The 9,823-nt window shown below is 36.8% G+C and overlaps 1 protein-coding gene across 1 annotated transcript in view; it reads left to right on the top strand.

The window, feature by feature from the left end:
* The first annotated feature begins 249 nt into the window (after nucleotides 1-249).
* Nucleotides 250-9,823, top strand: part of LOC107041712 (CD151 antigen) — a 142,846-nt gene continuing 133,272 nt past the window's right edge. Inside the window, exon 1 of the mRNA XM_015262399.1 lies at nucleotides 250-699. The gene's annotated coding sequence lies outside the window, so the exon portion shown is untranslated. The remainder of the gene's footprint in view (nucleotides 700-9,823) is intronic.

Below are 9,823 nucleotides of genomic sequence, written 5' to 3'. Positions count from 1 at the left end.
AAGAAATATCAAATAACAAAACCATTCGTTAAAATAATCCGAATATTTTATCCGTGCACGTGACGACCTTCACAAGACCCCGAAAACTCTATGCGTCAAATCCCCGAAAACCGAATAATAGCCGATCAGGTGCGCGGGCGTTTTCCCGCATACCCCTCACCATGATGAGAAGAAAACGCGTATAATATCCCAACGTATCTCCCGTGGTGCACAGTGACTGCTGTAACAGTAGGTTGAAAACTCTAGGAATCGACGAGGCGCGCGCACACACATTGATACCTTCGTTCACCGGCTAAGTGTTGTGTACGCTTCTCTTGAGCGTGGCAGGCGTACTTTTGCCTTCAGTTTAGCTTCAGCGCTCGTGACGAAAGGTTCGCTGTGACGCCCCGTTTCTCGTTGTTTATTTACTCGTGCGAGGGTAGTTCGCGCGCTATTTTCAATTTCGGAAAGCCATCGAAGCAGTTGTGATTCATTAAAGTGTAGAGTCAGTGAGCGAAAATTCTCCCGTAACTAGCGTGTTGTTGATTATTCCGGAGTGCGTTGCAAATTGTTCGAGACCTTGACGCAGTGAAAGATAAACAAACTCGGAAAGTAAAAGGGGAAGGGAAATATTGAATGATAACAGCGCAAGTGGTCGGATATTTGTATCGGAAATACTCATACTCATGTGCACTCTCGAGTTTTGACAGTTTGAGAGAGGTAAGTCAATTTAGTAACACCTTTTATCTGCTACGCGGTAAAGTGTTGAGCGCTCTCAATGTCTCTGCGTCTTCTTCCGCTATTTTCTCACCCAGTCACACCGGTTGGCAGATCTCGTGGGTAAGCATCGATGCCTTTCATCGGGGCGGTCTGGAATGCTCTTTCCACTGTTTCCAGTGGACATGTTTTTTAAAAAAAAGGTTGAAACATAGCCGTAGCGTGTGTATGACACTGCGCTCCCGTTCCGCGATCCTTCCGGCACCATCTCGCCTTGATTCATATGTCACGCTGCTATTTGTTCTTCCGTAAATGGGCTCTCTTTCTTCTTTTTCCCACTGTGATGACGGATTTATGGACGTGTAGTGTCTTGTGTTGCGAGAGCTTTCTTCGGGAATCAGATGTTAACGTGCGGGAGGTAACGGCGGGGAGAATTATGTCCTTCTGGGGGGATGGATTTTCTTTTTATTTGTGAGATGGGCATGGCGGGAGGAGTTTAGTATCATTTTGAAGAAGAATATGCGGAATTTATAACAAATCCTGGAAATTCTGATAAGTAACAGTTGCACTAAATTTTTGAGGAATTTTGACATCGAAAATTTATAATTTCAGGGAAAAGTTTCAGTCTAATTATTCGGGGAAAGTTAATGAAAAAGCAAGAAAATTCAGAGAAATCTCTCGAATTTCAGATTCCTCACATTTTTTGGAGAAAGAATTTCTGTAGTTGCCGGTAGCTTAGTTAGGAGAGGCCCGGCGCGTGACTGGGAGACCCGGGTTCAAATCCCAGCTGGACGGTGAGGAATTTTTTCTCTTTAAATTCGACTTTTCTTTGATTCTAATTCTCTCCCTGCATTTCAGCTTCCTTTGAATTTTCTAGGGATTTCTTCATAATTTCTGGAATTTTAAGAATCTGAAAAAATTCCCTTACAATTCAAAGGAGTTTGGCTAAAAAATTAGGACTTTATTTAAATTTTGGAGAAACTTGAAATTCTATTGACTTTTTCCCCTTAAATCGAATTGAAGGGGTTTTGCAGGAAAATTTAGCTGAATTTTTTTAACAGTGTGTGGAGGTATCTATAGAGAGAATTATTTCCTTCTGGAGTGCTAGATTATTATTATTATTTGTGCCATGGGGATATTGGAAGGAGTTTAACCTCATTTTGAAAAAAGATACTCGGAATTTTTATGTTTATTCGATCTTTGATATATGAAATTGAGATTTTTATCGAACGAGTTCAGGGTCGTCTGCACAATATCTTCGACTTGAACATTTTCCACTACAATTTCAAGGAATTTTGACATTGAAAATTCATAATCTCATGGAAAAATCCGGAAGAATTGTAGCTTTAAGTTGAATTATTCCAGGAAAATGAATGGAAAAGCCGGAAAATTCCGAGGGATCTCTGCTTGGATTCCGGATTCCTCTGAATTTTCCGGGAATTTCGCAGTTAATATTCATTTCCCTTGAATATTCATGTAAATTGTGGAATTTCCTTGGATTCAGAAAAATTTGAAATTATCTGTTACGTTAATCTAGACAGATATTCGTATTCAACCAATTAATATTTTGAGAAAATTATTTACACAGAGAGAATTGTTCAGTACAAAGAAAATTTAAGTGACGATATCGTAATTTTCCACAGGGGATTCAGGTAAAAATTACGGGATGCTCAGGGAAAATTCCGTGATTTTAGGTAAAAATTTCGTAACAGTTCCGTAAAATTTCCTACAATCACATTGCGCTCTGGAATTACAAAAACGATACGTAATTTTTATTGAATATTTCTCTCCGTACTACTCTACTGCACGGAAAGAAATTTTCTAGAAAAATTCTAGTACGAGTACTGTTAAGGTAAAATTTCTTGCTATTTCTGGGGATTTCACGTTTTCCCCAACAAAATTTCTAGTGCCGGCACTGGAATGTTTTCCTGGCCATCACTTTGCGCCTCTTTTCCCGTGCTAGCACTAGAATTTTCCCAAAAAAATTTCTCTCCGTGTGTCTGCATGTCACTTATCAATTGATTCGATGTGTCGAGCTTATTGTCTAGATTTAATTTGAGAACTCGAAGCTGGGGGAGACGATCTCCCACGGTATATCCACAGTAGAAATCACCTTAAATCCACGGGAAAACATCCCGTATATCCACGTGTAGTGAAGCGTCTGAATAGACTGCTCGTTCCGAATCCTGTGACGTCACGGGATATTATTTGATATGATTTTTGGAGTAGGTAGGAGAGGAACCAGGAAGATTCTCGATATTAGTTTACAGGACAGACGGGAATGTTTACATCCCCAAACATAAACACCCATTGTTAGCTGTCTATCGCGTCGACAAGATCGAACGGAGTTCGTCGAATCATCCAATTATCTATCCCCTCGAGTCCTCACTGTGTCCTGTGACTCATATTGATTTTGGAACATTCGTATTGCCTACAAAAGTTGAATTTTCACAACATTTTTTTCATTATGAAAAGCCCGGAATTCTTTTACAGCATGATCCCACGTTCTCCCGAAAAAATGAAGGCGACAGTTTTATGACATTGCCACAACAAACATTTTGTACCAACAGATGACGTATCCTCTACCCACATTTCTATCCGTAAACTTGAACGTGAACAATCTCAGAATTTATTTTGGCGCTGAATGATGACGCATACTCGTCTACACAGTACTGAGGTTGTACTCTAAATATGTATCACTCGATAGTAAAAATAGTAGAAATTATTTTGAACATTTCCGAGTATTTTGGACGGTTTGGTATGGGTCACACTCTAAATTTAAAAAATTTGTCATTTAAATTGTGAGACAAATCTAGCAATGTTACCTTTTTCTTAAAATTCCCTCCTTATAAATAGCTAATTGAAATTATTTCAATTTTCGGAAAGCTTTATTTTTCAGCATGAAATTAATTTTTTAAAGAATTATGAATATCGCTTTTAAAAAATGCAGTATTTCAATCAAAATTCAGATGACAGGGTGGCCTAGCGGTCTTCAGCAATTTTATAAACGTAGAAATGAAGTTGAAGAATTTGTTGCGATGACCCAACTGTCACGTATGAAAAAATTTAACAGAAAACCTCGGCGAATTTGCTAGAAAATTCTATTGGAATTCTCGTTAAAATTCTATTTCTTTTTGGGCGGATTCTGTGAGATATTTGATAGGAAAAAATCAATCGATTTCGATTTTTCTATGTGAATATTCTCTTGGAATTTTTTCTATAAGAATACTTGGGTATGAATTTTCCTAGTTTTTTTACTCGATCAGATCCTGTAATAAAAAGCAGAGCAAAATATAAACGCCGTGGCTACTCGCGCTACCATACGCAGCGTGTGACACGCGGCGTGTGAGACGCAGATTCATATATGGGTCGGCAAGCACTACAACACGCAGCGTGTCGCACGCAGAAATTCATATAAGGCTTGAGTGCAGAAGCGGGTATCGAAATATAGTGCAGATGATTCTACGGATAATTTTCCAAGCAGGGGAGACTCCTAGACCCCAATGGACAATATTGTCACAACTCTGCTTTTCAATTGAAAACAGACATCATCTTTAGAGACATTTGTCATGTTTAGAGACATTAGCACGCCATTTCGAGACTCGCTCTTTCATTTGAGCCCAAAAAAACATTTGCATGTAGTCTAACACTTCCGCTACAAACTCTGGGTTTCAACTCTGGTCTGCTTTTTAAGTGAAAACCAGAGTTGAAAACCACAGTTTATAACAGAGATGTCAGACAAGATATGAATGTTTTTTGGGCTCAAATGAAAGCGGGTCGAGAAATGGCGGGTTGATGCCTCTAAAGATGGTTTTGAACCAGGGGAGTCTCCTAGACCCCGCTGGACAATGCTGTCACAACTCTGGTTTTCAACTCTGAAACCAGAGTTCATATAGCAGAGATGTCAGACAAGATGTTTTTTTGGGGCCCGAGCGCATGAGCGGGTATCGAAATATGGTGCAGATGATTCTAAGGATAACTGGTTGACACGTTGCGTATTATTGTACTACCGGCCGACCCTTATAGGAATTTTTGTGTGTCACACGCCGAGTGTCACATGAAGCGTGTGAGACGCTGTGTATTGCACTATTGGTCGACCCTTATATGAATTTCTGCGTGTGGCACGCTGCGTGCGGTAGTGCGAATGGCCACGGCGAAATATAAATCTCAAGAGGGAAAATTCAAACACAAAGATGGAAATCTATTGAATTTTTCCTATGAAATCTCTAGTAGAATCTGCGATAAACATTAATAAAATTTGAACGAGAATTCCCCAGAATTTTCGCGCGAATTCGCTAAGGTTTTCTATTAAGTTTTTTCATATGTGATTACATTCTCTTTTCAAAAGGGCATAAAAAAGGATAAAACACTGCGAAATAGGTAGAAACCTAGTCTCTGATATTCAACGACAAATGTAGAAGAGTATTTCTACGAAAAAAATTGCCAAACTATTAGAATATTCTTGAATAATGTCTAAAAATAAATCAATCTCCTTCTCAGGTATCGAGAATACCTCTGAGAAATCCAAAGCCCGTTTTCCATAAGAAAATTAAAAATGTATAAAGGCTATGTTTATTTTTATTCCCCATGTGGGGTAAAATATGTTCCAACGTTGAGGGAAAAAAGGAATTACCCCAACCCTCGAGAGAATCCCCCTGTCTGGGGATTATAAGGCACAGAGATGACATAGCAAACTAACCTACATCAACGGGCATTGAACCACCTAATGAAAACATTAAAATTAAAAAGATCTTCCCCCGAGACTATTCTCCTTCCTGGTAATCCTTTTCCATAACTTTACATTTTCCATCTAAAAACTTCATCCTCACCTCTTAAGAAATTACCGTTAAAGAATCCCAGATAATTAGTTTCAACGAAAAGCGAAGGAAGATGAGATGTAAAAAACGGAAAATCTCAAAAAGAAAGTCAAGTTTTTTTTAGCAACAATCTCGAACCAACTTTTACGTTAGAATTTCCAACGTCGATCACTTTCCTCATTATCCGCAGTAATGAAATGAGTTTAACCGAGGTGACGTACCGAAGCGAGTAATTAAATCTCAGTTTGTCAAGGCATTTCGCAAGGCGTTTATATACATTCATCGGCAGACAAAGAAAATAGAGGAAAGGCATGTCGAAAGAAATCGCAAAATGATAGAGCTTAAGCTGAAACGACAGCTCATTAAAAAGAATAAAAAGTTCATCTTTCCCAATACTTGCACTGTTAAAATTTTTATTAAGTGACTCTTCCATATTGCAATTTCAAGGAATTTCTTTATTGAAAATTGACAATTTCACGAGAATTGATGGAAATCAGGAAAATGCAGGTGAATACACGGAAAATAAATATACCTGAATTGATTATAAAATATACTTGATTCAAGTATATTTGATGTTTTGCCCGAGGGGGCCTATCTTGAATTATTTTGATCTCACGAGATCTTTAAAATATTGAGAAATATTCAATAAAAATTACTCGTTTTTTCCGTAATTCCAGAGCGAAATGTAGTTGTAGGAAATTTTACGGAACTGTCACGGAATTTTTCCGGAGCGTTCCGTAATTTTTATCTGAATCTCATGTGAAAAATTACGAAACCATCACTTAAATTTTCTGCGTCGATTCTGTAATCGGTGAGCGAACTGTGAGTTCCGTAATTTTTAATGAATATTTCTCTCCATGCTCATGGACGAATGTCGGTTTCCACACTAGAGACCTCTGTTTCACATGTGAGTAGTTTTCGTAGACGGATCTTGTTTCCTAGTGACATTCACCCGTGTGAATGTCCGAATGTTTCATAACATTCATATAATTATTTAAAAAATTTATTTAAACACAAGAAACTTCATTTTAACAACACACATTTTTTTCAGAATATAGAAAAAAAGACAAAATGAAAGTAAAAAATGATGGCAAAAATACATTCTATTTCACAATATATAAAATATTGTGAGACAGAATGTATATTTTTGCCAGTAATGTTTTTCTTTCATTTTTTTTGTCTTTTTTATCATTTTCCAATTTTCCTTATATTCTGAAACAACAGCAAAACGTTGAGAGCAAGAACAAAAAATTCCTATCATTGTTCGTAAAATTTCCTTGCAAAGAGAAACCGTTGAAGAAGGATTAACACCGCGTGATGGGTATCCATTCGCATGAGATTCCAAGTTTCGGATGGAATGAATTTGTCAACTGATTGGGTCCGATGTTATTGGTATGGTTGAGTTATCGTCACAGAGATCTATATACACGTTTGTCTCTGCGTATTGAATCGCGTGTGTGTCATGAACGGACTCTGCGGTCCAGCTTGTCACGAACCTAGTTGTCATGCAACCGAGACCGATAATCTATGCGAAATAATACACTATTACTCGACGATTGTCTATTAATTTAATTGTAATGCAACGAGTGTTTCCACTCTTCCTCTACCAGCGAATATGGATAATCCATCAGGATGTTTATTTACTTTTCCTTCTTGGAAAAAAAACATGCTGCATTTAAAAAAATTTTGTTCTCTATTTTTACATTTTTATTTATTATCTATGTTTCTTCATACTTCGCCATTTCAACACTTCAATATATGAATTCAATATTTAATATGTTATTTGTATACGATAACAAGCTATCACTGAGAAAAAAATTATTTTTGTCAAATATTCATTTACTTGAGAGAAGTATTTATTTTTTCAAAATCGGATTTCTCCAATCGAGTCATTCCCAGGCGAGCCTGACTAAGTTTCAATTACAACAGTCATGTTGCTCTAGAGGATGACTACGTTGCACATGACCTTGGATGGACTCTTCTAATGATTATTCATATTTCTAAAATTTTTCATTTTCTACAGGGAAGAATCTTGATCAATTTTTTAATGTTGATAATTATTGAAAATTTCAAAATATCCTCATTCATTCAAAATATCCTCAATATCTCAAAAACTACTTCAGCGATTTCAATTATTTTTTAAATTACTCGTCTCAATGGCTTCTATGCAAGTCAATCAGAATGTGCGGACTCTTTAATATACAGTTGTTTAGAGATATTGCCGTTTTTCCGTTTTTTGTGAAAAATTTTGTACGCACGATAACTTAAGAAGAAAAGGAGATTGCAAGTTGAAATTTGGTATCATTATAGCTCTTACAATATTGAAGGTTGGTATTCTGGATGGGTTCAACCGCCCAAGCGGTTTCGGAGATATTTAATCTTTTGTATATATCTTTTTATTAAAAGGATGAATATTTTCCTGTGGACACCCAGTAACATTTGGTTACAGTTGTATACCTGTCACAAGGATAGGGAATTGCTGCGCATCCATTCGGAAGCTTATTACCACTCAAATTGGTAGAAAAAAAAATAGACTGAGAACGCGAAAAGTAACGGTCACATGCCTTCTGTCGAATAGGCTCGTACTCCTGTTTGTTTTCAAAAACTATTCAACCGATCGTGCTGAAAACTTGCAGAGAGTTAGTCCTCATTAAGACCGATAATCTGACAAAATTTCAGATTTTTTGGGATCACTGTAACCACTTAATTGCTTAATTTTCTAAAAATTGACCATCGAAAAGGTGGCGGTAGACATCTTCACATTCCGACATGGTCGCCAAACTTTATATTTTTACGTTTCCCACCATTCTTCATAATTTCCAGTCAAAATTAGAAAATCTGAAAATAGAACGATTGCATTGCTTCTATTCGGAAGCAAAAATAATATCACGAAATGTAACTAAATGGAGTATGGAACATGCAATTTTATTTCTCCATCTCTCTGGTTACATTTTTCAACCGCAAATAAAAATCTCGCTCCACATCCTCATAACCCCACAAACACACACATACATCTCCTGTTACTGGAAATTACATATATACGCTCCGATTAGTATACGAACAGCGGTGAAATTGCGTTTTTCACGGCCTAGCTCATCCACATGTAGATGCACACACTAGCCTTCATCTGTGATGCATCCCACAAACGACCACGACCCTGGGAAATGAATTTGGATGCGAGCCCATTGTCTCCTCGGTTTGATAATCATTTATGAAACGTTAAATATTTTTTTTTATCTCATGTCACATATTTACTCTCACATCATATCTACATTCAACTGTAATCATCCTTAATTGGGAATGATGATAATGGCTGTGTTGTAATGCTCATATTCCTCCGTTTTATTGTTTTATAATAAAATTGCATTTGAAATTGAATATGGCGGTAGAGTTAATTGAAGCTTCGTGTCTATAGCCAGGTATTCATTCACTGGGAAAGAATGGAAAACCATTCTGTAATTAAGAATATTTTTATTAATTTAAAAGAACTTTTTTTTACTTTTGCTTGAATGGAACAATAGCGACTCATTTACGCAGATGAAACTATTGATTTGATGTTTTCATTTATTATTTTTATTATTATTATTTATTTTACACTGTTTTACAGGGTGGTCCTCCCTATAACAGTGGGAGATGCCAGAATACATTTTCGTAAAAAGAGAAAAAATTGAACAGTGAACAGTGCATAAATCATACACCGCTATTACAGTAGAACTGAGGACATTGTGCCCCTCAGATTTACCCCCACTTTAGTCAATCCCCACTCACATCTTTGTCTCCCACCTCTGAAAACCAAACCCACAATTTCCTCAGTCTGGCCGTAGTCCAGTCGAATAAGGTTTGAACCAAAAATAATAGCTGCCAGGCTAAATTTCTTTTATAGATGTGCTTGATATTCCAGAAGAACTCCCCGAAGTTACAAGTCCGCAACCCTTAAAGAACAGTAGAAAAAAATCAAAACTCTCGAAAAAATTAGTTTTTTCCCTATCACTCGAAAATTAGGAAAGATATATAAAAAAGGTTTGGACAAAACTTGTACATCTTTTTATTCCCCATAAAAAAGGATCAGCGTGTCGTGCTCGTAAAAGTGGTCGGAAGGGTAGAAAAATCCCGCCGAAGTGTCCAAGCGTTCGCGCAATCCCTCAACAATTTAAAAAAATCATAAAAAATCCTTAAATTGATATTAAAAAAAAAACAAAATTTTAATTGTACCTACATGAGTAGCACTACAACTTCAGAGAAATAGAAAAAAATATAGAGCGTATAGAATTATAATAAACTCATGAAACTGAAGGTTCTATAAAACAATG

Source organism: Diachasma alloeum, unplaced genomic scaffold (genome assembly GCF_001412515.2).
Source record: "Diachasma alloeum isolate Michigan unplaced genomic scaffold, Dall2.0 Dall_scaffold_00371, whole genome shotgun sequence".
In the NCBI taxonomy this organism is placed as follows: Eukaryota; Metazoa; Arthropoda; class Insecta; order Hymenoptera; family Braconidae; genus Diachasma; species Diachasma alloeum.
The sequence above is the reverse complement of the archived record's forward strand: the minus strand, read 5'-3'. Positions and strand labels throughout refer to the sequence as shown.